This window comes from Oncorhynchus gorbuscha, linkage group LG05 (genome assembly GCF_021184085.1).
Source record: "Oncorhynchus gorbuscha isolate QuinsamMale2020 ecotype Even-year linkage group LG05, OgorEven_v1.0, whole genome shotgun sequence".
Lineage (NCBI taxonomy): Eukaryota > Metazoa > Chordata > Actinopteri > Salmoniformes > Salmonidae > Oncorhynchus > Oncorhynchus gorbuscha.
This window is the reverse complement of record NC_060177.1, coordinates 82751086-82766216: the sequence shown is the minus strand read 5'-3', so window position 1 is coordinate 82766216 and position 15131 is coordinate 82751086.

Genomic DNA, 15131 nt, shown 5'->3' with positions numbered 1-15131 from the left:
GAAAGTGAGAGAAAGAGAAAGATAGCGGGCGGAAAGTAGATTACGTCCCATCCAGGCATCTGAGAGGTGTGAACGAGAGAGCCAGGCAGAGCTCAGCCGAGCAGGAGCACCCAACTCAGCCAATTAAGAGGAAGAAGATAAAAGCCCATCATTCATAATTCAAGCTGGCAGAGGAATCTTGTCATCCCCTGTTATTAGAAGTGTGCCAGCAGTGAGAAGGTTGAAGCTACGTGAAACTATCCCGACCTGCTTTCATGTTGCCTTGGTCTTAAACCACACCTCTAAAGGGTATATTGTATGTGGTTTCAAACCACCTCTAAAGGGTATACTGTATGATGTTTCAAAACACCTCTCAATGGTATATGTGGTATCAAACCACCTCTATGGGGTATATGTGGTATCAAACCACCTCTAAAGGGTATATGGGATATCAAACCACCTCTAAATGGTATATGTGATATCAAACCACATCTAAAGGGTATATGTGATATCAAACCACCTCTAAAGGGTATATGGGATATCAAACCACCTCTAAAGGGTATATGTGATATCAAACCACCTCTAAATGGTATATGTGATATCAAACCACCTCTAAAGGGTATATGTGATATCAAACCACCTCTAAAGGGTATATGTGGTATCAAACCACCTCTAAAGGGTATATGTGATATCAAACCACCTCTAAAGGGTATATGTGATATCAAACCACCTCTAAATGGTATATGTGATATCAAACCACCTCTAAAGGGTATATGTGATATCAAACCACCTCTAAAGGGTATATGTGATATCAAACCACCTCTAAAGGGTACATGTGCAACTGTTTAGGGTAGATGCAAAGACAAACTAAAAGGTTGTTTTTTGTTGTTGCTGTTTTGAAATTGATGGGCATGTAGATAGTAAACACTACGGAGCCTGGATGATTGTTTCGGTGTTGCTGCTGGAGCCATGCTACAGTTTGGGGGAGCAGGTTGTGTGTGTCAACATCCCCCAGAAAGATGATTAATGCCATTCTCAAACGCTGTGGGGCCATACTTGCGGACATAATAACACATACATTCAAAGTTAAGCAGGTTACCATGGATAAAATGAGTATCAGTCAAATAAAATAGTTGATTTACTTGCATGTGAACGAATACTAAATTATAGCTGATCCCGTCAGATAACATGGAACATGAGGACAGGGGACATGCATTTTTGTCTACCCCAGAGGTCCTTACAATGTTTATTGCACATTGTAAAAAAAAACATAGAGCCTTATATATTTGTCAAATAAACAATGTAAGCTATCGCAAAACTGAACACTGCTAAAGTGGTTGACTTGTAATCAATACTGCTTCTTAACTATGGGTCTAGCCCACCTAGCATCAAGATTTTTGTTGAGGAAAAAAACTATTCATTTTCTCTCCTTTATTGGTGATTCAAAACGCATGTGACAAAGTGGATGATTACAATAATATATCAAATATGAAAACATTGTAGGACTGCATGTAAGTGTAGCCTACATGAGAATATACTAACGACAGCCAAGTGTCTATCCCACATGAAGTCTGTCGATTGTAAGTGTAGCCTACATGAGAATATACTAACGGATATACTAACGACAGCCAAGTGTCTTGCAACATGAAGACTGTCGATTGTAAGTGTAGCCTACATGAGAATATACTAACGGATATACTAACGACAGCCAAGTGTCTTCACACATGACGACTGTCGACTGTAAGTGTAGCCTACATGAGAATATACTAACGGATATACTAACGACAGCCAAGTGTCTATCCCACATGAAGACTGTCGACTGTAAGTGTAGCCTACATGAGAATATACTAACGGATATACTAACGACAGCCAAGTGTCTATCCCACATGAAGACTGTTGATTGTAAGTGTAGCCTACATGAGAATATACTAACGGATATACTAACGACAGCCAAGTGTCTTCCCACATGAAGACTGTCGACTGTAAGTGTAGCCTACATGAGAATATACTAACGACAGCCAAGTGTCTTCCCACATGAAGACTGTCGACTGTAAGTGTAGCCTACATGAGAATATACTAACGACAGCCAAGTGTCTTCCCACATGAAGACTGTCAATTCAAGCCGCAATACCGACATCTTTAGGATGATAAGGACAGTGCAAACTATTTCTACTGTATACATTGGATCATCTTCCTCCAGTTAAATAACACATATGTGACAAAGCAGACGATTATAAAAATGCATATAAAACGTCTGCCTACATTTAGGTGTACACGACCATGTAATATAGCCTATGCAATATGATTATTAGGCAATAACAGTGTGTTTGTGTGCAAGGCCGAAATTCAATTCCGTTTTCATTTTCAAGCTGTTGGCTGCAGGCTACGTCCCATTTCAACACACTAACACAACAGGCTACATGTAAAAATACATTTCAAAAGGAAGGGGGCAGTCAGTTCCGTTTAAGGTGAGGGAGGATTATATATTTTTTTATGAATATGCCCTCATTTCGATTACAGCACATCGGATGACTATCATTCATATTCCATTCATCCAGCTCAATGTAGCATCAATATGTTTAGGCTATTACATGTTACTCAGAGTTTACCTATACCCATCATGAGTTTGCTACAACCTAGCCTATGATTGAAAATGTACAATTTACTGTAGGTGCAGACAGTTTGAGTAATCAAGGTGACAGACAATGACACATTCAATACCGCCTTGCACATTCTTGCCTGCATCTAGCTGATCTACTGTCGGGTGTAATCATTAGTCCAACAGTTGCAAATAAGAGTTTCCATTGGAGCAATTCAGGTATGTTTATCCCGTTTTGGTCTGTTTGCTTCCGTTTAAGAAATGTTTTTCAACAGAATTGGGGCAATGAATACACCCCTGATTACTCTCAAACACAGTTCAGTTAATGCAGCTGGTGGCCACACCAGATACTGACTGTTACTTTTGATTTTATTCAGGGACACATTATTCCATTTCTGTTAGTCACATGTCTGTGGAACTTGTTCAGTTTGTCTCAGTTGTTGAATCTTGCTATGTTCATACAAATGTTTACACATTAAGTTTGCTGAAAATTAACACAGTTGACAGTGAGAGGACGTTCTTTTAGAACTAACACGTTAGTAAACCAGCTACAATCGTGCAGCAAACAGTTTAGCAGTTACACCAGCAGGCTCTGGTGGCAATAAATGATCTGATCCTTTGATTGGGTTGACAGCATGTCAGTTCGTGCTGCAAGAGCTCTGATAGATTGGAGGATGTCCTCTGGAAGTTGTCATAAGTGATGTCTACGTCTTTGGAAGGGTGTGAGAACCTTGAGCCTCCTAGGTTTTGTATTGACGTTAATGTACCCAGAGGAGGACGGAAACTGGCTGTCCTCCGGCTACAACATGGCTGTCGGCGATTGAGTGCAGATTTATAGCGGAGTCAGGCACAGGACACAGGTATTGAGTAACATAACTGAGTTTACTCAAAATATCAAGCAAAATTCCAAATAGGAACGTACAAAAACCACTTGCACAAAACACAACCACTAACGACATAAACAATCACGGACAGAACAGGAATGTATGCCAGAGGGTTAAATAAGGAACGTGATATGTAATAGAAGCCAGGTGTATGTGTAATACAGACAAAGCAAAGCAAAAATTAAACATGGATCGATGGTGACGAGAAAGCTAGTGACGTCGACCGCCGAACACCACACAAACAAGGAGAAGGGCCGACTTCGGCGGAAGTCGTGACAATGGTGCTACTCCACAGAGTGCTGCTGAGGCTACTGTAGACCTTCATTGCAAAACAGTGTGTTTTAATGAATTATTTGTTGACATGAATATATTTAGTATAGTTATATCTACAAAATGATACATTTTTTAATGTTTCACTTTTTAAATTAAATTTATTGAGGATGGTCCTCCCTATCTCCCTCTGAGGTGCCTCCACTGGGTGGAACTCATGTGAGATTCGAATCCTTTTAACAACCTGCAACAATTACATGGACCAGGCACTTTACTTATAGAGCAATTTGACCAGTCAATCAAAAACATGTGATAATTACTATGATGATCAGCACGGATTGTTGGATGGAGGTATGTTAAGGACGCTTCGATGAACAAGTGTTGGAACACGTCCAACTACATCTAAGATTTCATACTGAACAGAAATATAAATGCAATATGTAAAGAGTTGGTCCCATGTTTTATGAGCTGAAATAAAAATACATGTTCTACACGCACAAAAAGCTTATTTCTCAAAAATGTTGTGCGCAAATGTGTTTACATCCCTGTTAGTGAACATTTCTCCTTTTGCCAAGATAAAATATCCACCTGACAGATGTGGCATATCAAGAAGTTGATTAAACAAAATGATAATTATACAGGTGCACCTTGTGCTGGGGATAATAAAAGGCCACTCTAAAATGTGCAGTTTTGTCACACAACGCAATGGCACAGATGTCTCAAGTTTTGAAAGAGCATGCATTTGGCATGCTGACTGCAGGAATGCCCCCCAGAGAAATGGCAGATAATTAAATGTTAGTTTCTCTACCATAACTCACCTCCAACTCTGTTTTAGAGAATTTGGCAGTAAGTCCAACCGGCCTCACAACCGCAGATCACGTGTAACCACGCCAGCCCAGGACCTCCACATCCGGCTTCTTTACCTGCGGGATCGCCTGAGACCAACCACTCAGACGGCCAATGAAACTGAGGAGTCCTTCTGTGTGTAATAAAGCCCTTTTGTGGGGAGAAACTCATTCTGATTGGCGTGTTCTGCTCAGCCATGTAAAACCCATAGATTAGGGCCTAATTCATGTATTTCAATTGACTGATTTCCTTACATTAACTGTAACTCAGTAAACTCTTTGAAATTTTTGCATGTTGCGTTTAGATTTTTGTTCAGTATACAGTAATTGGCTGCAGAAGCTGTGCCAGGATGTAATTGCAGCCACCTGGTGAGATTAGCTTAGGGCTAACTTGTACCATGTTATCTGATGGGACCAGCTACAATTTAGTGTTCGGTCACATGCAAGTAAATCAACTATTTTAATTGGCTGATTTGCATTTTGTCGTTGAGAACCTGTTTAACCTTAAATGCGTGTTTATGTTCGGAAGTATGGTCCCTATGTTGACTACCTGATGGCTGCCCAGTGTGTGTGTGTGTGTGTGTGTGTGTGTGTGTGTGTGTGTGTGTGTGTGTGTGTGTGTGTGTGTGTGTGTGTGTGTGTGTGTGTGTGTGTGTGTGTGTGTGTGTGTGTGTGTGTGTGTGTGTGTGTGTGTGTGTGTGTGTGTGTGTGTGTGTGTGTGTGTGTGTGTGTGTGTGTGTGTGTGTGTGTGTGTGTGTGTGTGTGTGTGTGTGTGTGTGTGTGCGGGTGTGGGTGGGTGTGTGCGTGTGGGTGTGTGTGTGTGGGTGGGTGGGTGTGTGTGTGTGTGTGTGTGTGTGTGTGTGTGTGTGTGTGTGTGTGTGTGTGTGTGTGTGTGTGTGTGTGTGTGTGTGTGTGTGTGTGTGTGTGTGTGTGTGTGTGTGTGTGTGTGTGTGTGTGTGTGTGTGTGGGTGTGTGTGTGTGATGACTGCCTGGCCCTAGCCAGCAACACCCCACTGATAACCCATGATTACTTTGTTTTCTCTCTTTGTAGCCAGTGGAGAATTACACTAGTAAGTGCGGTAAAAAAACAAATGTCAGAGTTTTTTTTACAATGTTCCGTATAAAAATGTACTAGTTAGCAAGTGGAGGGAGCCATTTATATTTAATTGCAGTCCCACATTTATAGACGTTTATTTTCCTGTCGGAGCTGGATTCCCACAGTTTTATTAGAAATAGATGTGTTCCTGCTCATCCTTTTGAATTTCCACTGGTCTAGTTGAAACTAAACTTAATAATGCATTAGCAAACAGATGCCCACTGTGTCCGTTTCATGAACCCTCTAAGACTTGGATTGCGTGCCAAATATCACCATATTTCCTACACAGTGCACTACATTTGAACAGAGCCCATGTGTCCTTGTCAAAAGTACTGCACTAGGGTGCCACTTACGGAGTACACTAGACGACACTCCACAATGTGATTCTGTGGGGATTATAACCCACTGTTAGTTCTCTCTTAGTGTACTGCTTTGTTACTGTGTCTGTGTTGTTACAGAGAACCTTAGGCCTGTACTCCTCCTCTCATTATCATCGCTTTGTCTCTCACTGCTGTCAACCAACTGAACTCTAGCTCACATGTCAGTGAGGAAGGGAGGAGAATGGTGTTTGAATGTGTATTACTGAGGACAATATGAAAATGTGGCATTCAAGGCATTCAAAATTCACGGTGTATTCATAAACCAAACATTTGCTAGAAATTGCATACTCACTAAGATTTACTTCACAAACAGACCTTTGGATAATGACTACGTTACAGTATGTTACCGGAAACTACGACAACCCTGACCATGACCTTTGCCTTATTTCCAGGTTCTCCAACTTGATGCCTTGTGACCAAGTTATCTCAACAACTTAGCAGTGAAGAAGTGGGTCAGTTACTCTCTCAGAGACAGTTTTCCAGGTTCAGATTGGGCTTGAATGCTCCCCGTGGCCTATTGTGGTGTAAAGGCCCTCTCCCTCTGGGAGAGGAGAAAGCCTCTCACGGAAAGCAAAGGACAAACACCAATCAATGACTACAGCTTCCAGGTGACATCCGGGAGAAGTGTTAAGTCCACATCAAGTTTCACCTCCAAGGCATCATGGGGGAATTAGTCTTTTAGAGGAAGAGGGAGGTTGGACAGACAGAGTGTCGGGAGACGTTAATGAACTGACTGAATCGCTGTGTCTCAAATGGCACCCTATACCGTATTTTGTGCACTACTTTTGACTACAGCCCTGGTCCAATGTAGTGCACTATATAGTGGAGAGGGTGTCATTTGGGACACAAACGTCTGACTTAACTGGAGCTCACTAAACAAGACATGAGAATTACGAAAGAAGTTCCTTTGTGACAGAAAGGAGATTCAGAGGATTATGTCTAAAGTAAAGACCCCATTAATACCATGCAGTTACTGTGTAGGCTACCATTTCATGGTCAGAAATATCTAGTGTTTTATTAAGTAGTAATTCCACACTGCTGTTGTTGATCATTGAATGTCACAATTTTCATTTCCACAGGCTATAAACTTATGGCCATTTCTTGCAGATGTAGCATTATCATTTACAGACCATGTCATAGTAGCCTACTACCGTGCCAGCATCAATTAAGCAATGACAATGACATGTCACGCTAGCACAGGATGGATGTTCTTTTCTGGCAGCCATCTCTCTCTCTCTCTCTCTCTCTTCAACAGTGAGTTCATACCTCAGTATATCCTGCCAAAAAGCCAGGAAGAACTATCCTCAGGGAGGAACTATCCTTAGGGAGGAACAAACAGTACATTTGTATGGTTATTCTCCTCAAGGTTGATTGAGAGAGTGGAGGGTTTATCAGATGCAGCGGTATGTGTTGTCCTTTCAGTGCATTTATCTCGGTCCTTCTCACCCTACTTCAGGTGATGAATAGCCAAGTGACGAAACAATCGCATCACAGATTTATCAAGCCAGCTGTCCAATCCACTCATGTGAGGTGGACATACGATCCACTACCTGTAAACTATGTTGTATTCTGACTGCTACAACCGTAAGAGCCCCTGCACGTTGTACTGTGAGTGGGTCCTTCAGAGGTTACTAAGCATTTACATTGCATACATGCTGTTTACAGTGCATCTGTGCTGTAAGCTAGAGTACCGTATAAACACTGACAGTACAGTTGATGCGCTAGGCCAGACTGAAAACCCAGCCCGACTCCTATTTTATTCCTTCCCTCTCTCAGTAGGGGTAAACAGAGCTAATAGCACTTCATTTCTCCAACCATGTCCCTGCCCACAACCCCCAAATGGAGCCTCCATGTGAGGCCTAGCAAACATGTAAATAATGCAAGTCACTGGCTCTGGGAGGGGCTGTTAATGGCAGAGGGCCCTTTAGGTCCATGGCCCTGTTTTAGTCAGCCTGCTGCGTCCAACATTGCCCGCCCCGGATGAAGGATTCCACTACTCTAGGCCAAGCCACTTCAGGTGAAATACATCCAATGAAATGATTTACCTATTGATACAGGTCGTTGTTTCTGATGGGGTAATCAAGCCCTCTTGCATTCTGTGTGTCGCAATTAATATTTACTGCCACATATCTGATGAGGTTGTGCCCAAAGGCTATCATCTGACAGATAGAATGTAGAGCCTTAAATTATTCGATTCATCAGAATTCTAAATGGAATATTGGAATTATTGTCTGAATGGAATGAAAGTCTAGTGCAGTTCCATCTCTCCTGATTGGCAGGTATCCAAGGCATTAGCTGGTTTGCCAGAAAGCTGTAAAGAAACAACGCTCTAAGTGAAATCATTAAAGGTGGTCCCTGAAGCTAATTTACATTTTATCTTGACATTTTTTTTTCACACAAATGAAAAGCCACTGATAGAGAGGCTCATGTTTGAAGTTATTTCTATTGATGCAATATATCTACTATACACATGCAATGAATACTCAAGGAGATGTTTGTTTTTCTATGATTTTGGGATTTCTATGTTTAGGCCTAGTATGGTTCTCAATCAGAGGCAGGTGTCATTAGTTGTCTCTGACTGAGAATCATACTTAGGTAGCCTGGGTTTCACTGTTTGTTTGTGGGTGATTGTCTATGTTAGTTGCTTGTGTCAGCACAGTTCTCATGATAGCGTCACGGTCGTTATTTATTTATTGTTTTGTATAGTTTGTACTCAGTGCTTTCTTTAATTAAAAACTTCATCATGAACACATACCACGCTGCATTTTGGTCCGTTCCTTACCACGATCGTGACAGAATTACCCACCAGAACAGGACCAAGCGACGTGGTGACAGGCAGCGGCAGCAGGAGCAGCGCAAGGAGGACTGGACATGGGAGGACGAGTTGGACGATAAAGGACCCTGGGCACAGCCAGGAGAATATCGCCGCCCCAAGGAAGAGCTGGAGGCAGCTTGTTTTGTGTATTTGAGCAATTTGCCAATAAAGCAGGCAGAAATATGACCGGTATGATGCGTTTTACATCACTCAGTGATGCAAAAATATATAACATTCAACATGGGTATTTTTTTATTTAAGCTTAAATTGTTGTCTAACAACTTTTAGCACCACCAAGGGACTCATGACACAAGTATAAAAGACTCGGACTTACTATCCTCTTCGGACTTGACTCAGCAGTCAAGATTTAGTGACTTGAGTAAATCACTGACTGAAAGTCATTCGATTGGTGCCCTGTACCATACATTTCCCAAAACAACATTACAGAATATCAAACTCACTTAATGGCAAATTAACTCTAACAAATTCAGGCTGCAAATTCTAACACAACCCCTATTCCAGGGTAGCGACGTGATCCATGATTCAGCAAATGAGTAGGTCGAATCACAGTTTTTGTTATTGCCTGTAGCAAAGACATGCCTAGAACTGAATATGGAACTCAGTAATTAACATTTCCCCAATACTGACCAATCTCTTTTTATAAAGCCTGCATTTTGTTAGTTGCTGAAATGGGTGAGCACCTTAATGAAACAAGAAAGAGAAGAAGAGCGAAAAAGCAATGACCCAGGCAGGAAGAACTCTTTTGAAAGATGATGTTTTGGTTGAAGGATGACACGGTGATAGAGAGCAAGTAACAGCTGCTTTGAAAATGAAGCACTCTGTGCATCCCAAATGGCACCTTATTCCCTATGTAGCTCACTACTTTTGACCAGGGCCCATTACTTTCGAGTGGGTGCCATTTGGGATGCAAGCATTCTCTGGACTTGGAAGAAAATAGGATGTCGCCATCCTTGAGAAAGACCTGTAGCTCTCTCTCTCTCTCTCGTGCTCTGCCTCTTTCTTTCTCTCAGTCTCTTTCTTTCTGCATATACGTGTGTATATATATATATATATATATATATATATATATATATATATATATATATATATATATATATATATATATATACAGTGCTGTGAAAAAGCATTTGCCCCCTTCCTGATTTCTTATTTTTTTGCACATTTCTCACACTTAAATGTTTCAGATCAAACAAATTTAAATATTATACAAAGATAACCCAAGTAAACACAAAATGCAGTTTTTAAGTGATGATTGGATTATTAAGGGAAAAAAGCTATCCGAACCTTTATGGCCTTACGTGAAAAAGTAATTGCCCCCTAAACCTCATAACTGGTTGTGCCACCCTCAGCAACAACAACTGCAATCAAGCGTTTGCGAAAACCGGCAATGAGTCTTTCACATCGCTGTGGACGCATTTTGGCCCACTTTTCTTGCAAAATTTGCCACATTGAAGGGTTTTCGAGCATGAACCGCCTTTTTAAGGTCACGCCACAGTATCTCAATCGGATTCAAGTCCGGACTTGTTTTTAAAGCCATTCTGAGGTGGACTTGCTTGTGTGTTTTGTATCATTGTCCTGCTGCAGAACCCAAGTGCGCTTCAGCTTGAGGTCACAAACGGATGGCCGGACATTCTCCTTCAGGATTTTTTGGTAGAGAGCAGAATTCATGGTTCCATCAATCACAGCAAGTCGTCCAGGTCCTGAAGCAGCAAAGCAGCCCCAGACCATCACACTACCACAACCATATTTGACTGTTGGTATATGTTCTTTTTCTGAAATGCTGTGTTACTTTTACGCCAGATGTAACGGGACGCACTACTTCCAGAAAGTTCAACTTTTGTCTCGTCAGTCCACAGAATATTGTCCCAAAAGTCTTGGGGATCATCAAGATGTTTTTTTGCCAAAAGTGAGACGAGCCTTTATGTTCTTTATGGTCAGCAGTGGTTTTCGCCTTGGAATGCTGCCATGGATGCCATTTTTCCCAGTCTCTTTCTTATGGTTGAGTCATGAACACTGATCTTAACTGAGGCAAGTGAGGCCTGCAGTTCTTTAGATGTTCTTGTGGGTTCTTTTGTGACCTCTTGAATGAGTTGTCGCTGCGCTCTTGGGGTAATTTTGGTAGGCTAGTCACTCCTGGGTTCACCACTGTTCCAAAGTGTCTCCATTTGTGGATAATGTCTCTCACCGTGGTCCGCTGGAGTCCCACAGCTTTAGAAACCTTCGTAACCCCTTCCAGATGGATAGATGTCAATTACTTTGTTTCTCATCTGTTCCTGATTTTCTTTGAATCGCGGCATGACGTCTTGCTTTTTGAGATCTTTCGGCCTACTTCACTTTGTCAGCCATGTTCTATTTAAGTGATTTCTTGATTCAACAGGTCTGGCAGTAGTTAGGCCTGGGTGTGGCTAGTGAAATTGAACTCAGCTTTCCAAAAAAATGTGATTAACCACAGTAAATTCATGATTTTAGAAGGGGGAGCAATTACTTTGTCACATAGGGCCATGAAGGTTCAGATAGTTTTTATATATATATATATATATATATATGTGTGTGTGTGTGTGTGAAGGTGGATGGGTAAAGGTCCTTTGAAGCGCCTAAGAAGTGAACAGTGGTTGGATAGTAAAGTAGTGGTAACATGGAGGAAAAAGAAGGGAGCATCACACATCTAAAGATGTTGCCTAAAAAGTTACATTTCCATGTTATAATTACAGGTACATGCAATATATTTTTTTAAATTCAATCAATTTCTTGGCTGTCTTGGAAAAACGAAAACATACCAAGAGCCGGAAAACCTCATTCCACATTCTCTCTTACTAATTAGACCTGTATTCTGTAAGACATGTATTCTTTAACACCTGTTGTTCTGTAAGACCTGTAGTACTGTAAGTTCTGTAGTTCTGTAAGACCTGTTGTACTGTAAGTTCTGTAGTTCTGTAAGACCTGTTGTACTGTAAGTTCTGTAGTTCTGTAAGACCTGTAGTACTGTAAGGCCTGGAGTTCTGTAAGTTCTGTAGTTCTGTAAGTTCTGTAGTTCTGTAAGATCTGTAGTTCTGTAAGGCCTGGAGTTTTGTAAGTTCTGTAGTTCTGTAAGATCTGTAGTTCTGTAAGTTCTGTAGTTCTGTAAGGCCTGTAGTTCTGTAAGGCCTGTAGTTCTGTAAGTTCTGTAGTTCTGTAAGGCCTGTAGTTCTGTAAGATCTGTAGTTCTGTATGTTCTGTAGTTCTGTAAGGCCTGTAGTTCTGTAAGTTCTGTAGTTCTGTAAGATCTGTAGTTCTGTAAGTTCTGTAGTTCTGTAAGATCTGTAGTTCTGTAAGTTCTGTAAGTTCTGTAGTTCGTGAAGGCCTGCAGTTCTGTAAGTTCTGTAGTTCTGTAAGATCTGTAGTTCTGTAAGGCCTGTAGTTCTGTAAGGCATGTAGTTCTGTAAGGCCTGTAGTTCTGTAAGTTCTGTAGTTCTGTAAGGCCTGTAGTTCTGTAAGGCCTGTAGTTCTGTAAGGCCTGTATTTCTGTAGGTCTGTAAGGCCTGTAGTTCTGTAAGGCCTGTAGTTCTGTAAGGCCTGTAGTTCTGTAAGGCCTGTAGTTCTGTAAGTTCTGTAGTTCTGTAAGTTCTGTAGTTCTGTAACGCCTGTAGTTCTGTAAGGCCTGTAGTTCTGTAAGTTCTGTAATTCTGTAAGGCCTGTAGTTCTGTAAGTTCTGTAGTTCTGTAAGTTCTGTAGTTCTGTAAGATCTGTAGTACTGTAAGATCTGTCGTTCTGTAAGATCTGTAGTTCTGTAAGGCCTGTAGTTCTGTAAGGCCTGTAGTTCTGTAAGTTCTGTAGTTCTGTAAGACCTGTAGTACTGTAAGATTTGTAGTTCTGTAAGGCCTGTAGTTCTGTAAGTTCTGTAGTTCTGTAATGCCTGTAGTTCTGTAAGTTCTGTAGTTCTGTAAGGCCTGTAGTTCTGTAAGGCCTATTGTTTTGTGAGGCCTGTATATCTGTACGTTCTGCAGTTCTGTAAGGCCTGGGGTTTTATAACACCTATAGTTCTGTAAGGCCTGTAGTACTGTAAGGCCTGGAGTTCTGTAAGTTCTGTAGTTCTGTAAGTTCTGTAGTTCTGTAAGATCTGTAGTTCTGTAAGGCATGGAGTTTTGAAAGTTCTGTAGTTCTGTAAGATCTGTAGTTCTGTAAGTTCTGTAGTTCTGTAAGGCCTGTAGTTCTGTAAGGCCTGTAGTTCTGTAAGTTCTGTAATTCTGTAAGGCCTGTAGTTCTGTAAGATCTGTAGTTCTGTATGTTCTGTAGTTCTGTAAGGCCTGTAGTTCTGTAAGTTCTGTAGTTCTGTAAGATCTGTAGTTCTGTAAGTTCTGTAGTTCTGTAAGATCTGTAGTTCTGTAAGTTCTGTAAGTTCTGTAGTTCGTGAAGGCCTGCAGTTCTGTAAGTTCTGTAGTTCTGTAAGATCTGTAGTTCTGTAAGGCCTGTAGTTCTGTAAGGCATGTAGTTCTGTAAGGCCTGTAGTTCTGTAAGTTCTGTAGTTCTGTAAGGCCTGTAGTTCTGTAAGGCCTGTAGTTCTGTAAGGCCTGTATTTCTGTAGGTCTGTAAGGCCTGTAGTTCTGTAAGGCCTGTAGTTCTGTAAGGCCTGTAGTTCTGTAAGGCCTGTAGTTCTGTAAGTTCTGTAGTTCTGTAAGTTCTGTAGTTCTGTAACGCCTGTAGTTCTGTAAGGCCTGTAGTTCTGTAAGTTCTGTAATTCTGTAAGGCCTGTAGTTCTGTAAGTTCTGTAGTTCTGTAAGTTCTGTAGTTCTGTAAGATCTGTAGTACTGTAAGAGTAAGATCTGTAGTTCTGTAAGGCCTGTAGTTCTGTAAGGCCTGTAGTTCTGTAAGTTCTGTAGTTCTGTAAGACCTGTAGTACTGTAAGATTTGTAGTTCTGTAAGGCCTGTAGTTCTGTAAGTTCTGTAGTTCTGTAATGCCTGTAGTTCTGTAAGTTCTGTAGTTCTGTAAGGCCTGTAGTTCTGTAAGGCCTATTGTTTTGTGAGGCCTGTATATCTGTACGTTCTGCAGTTCTGTAAGGCCTGGGGTTTTATAACACCTATAGTTCTGTAAGGCCTGTAGTACTGGGAGGCCTGTAGTTCTGTAAGATCTGTAGTTCTGTAAGATCTGTAGTTCTGTAAGGCCTGTAGTTCTGTACGCCCTATGCTTCTGTAAGATTTGTAGTTCTGTAAGGCTTATAGTTCTTTAAGGCCTGTAGTTCTGTAAAATGTGTTGTTCTGTAAGGCCTGTAGTTCTGTAAAATGTGTTGTTCTGTAAGGCCTGTCGTTCTGTAAGGCCTATAGTTCTGTAAGGCCTGTAGTTCTTTAAGATCTGCAGTTCTGTAAGGCCTGTAGTTCTGTAAGGCCTATAGTTCTGTAAGGCCTGTAGTTTTGTAAGGCCTGTAGTTCTTTAAGATCTGCAGTTCTGTAAGGCCTGTAGTTCTTTAACGCCTGTAGTTCTGTAAGGCCTGTAGTTCTGTAAGGCTTGTAAATTATGTAAGGCCTGTAGTTCTGTAAGGCCTGTAGTTCTGTAAGGCCTATAGTTCTGTAAGGCTTGTAAATTCTGTAAGGCCTGTAGTTCTGTAAGGCCTGTAGTTCTGTAAGGCCTGTAGTTCTGTAAGGCTTGAAAATTCTGTAAGGCCTGTAGTTCTGTAAGGCCTGTAGTTCTGTAAGGCTGTAGTTCTGTAAGGCCTGTAGTTCTGTAAGGCTGAAGTTATGTAAGGCCTGTAGTTCTGAAGGCCGAAGTTCTGTAAGGCCAAAAGTTCATAAGGCCTGTAGTTCTGTAAGGCCTGTAGTTCTCTAATGTCTGTAGTTCTGTAAGGCCTGTAGTTCTGTAAGGCCTGCAGTTCTGTAAGGCCTATAGTTCTGTAAGGCCTATAGTTCTGTAAGGCCTGTAGTTCTGTAAGGCCTGTAGTTCTCTAAGGTCTGTAGTTCTGTATCATATGTATTTCTGTCTCCTAGGGCTTTGTAAACCAAAAGTAAGTAATGCATTGAACTACGGGACTTTAATGAGGACCAGACAACCTTTTGATACATTATTGGTGAGTCTTCAAACTGTCACCAGTGATAAAAGGAATGGCTCTATGGTAGACAATCCAAAGGTTTAACAGTTGTGGCAGCTGCAATATGGTAAATGGTGACAACATAACTTTCCTGACAGTTCTTGGTTAACTTTACACTCTGCTTCCTGTTATTTAGGGAAGGGCCAGATCTATTTCTAAAAAATCTAAATCTTAGCTTTTTAACTA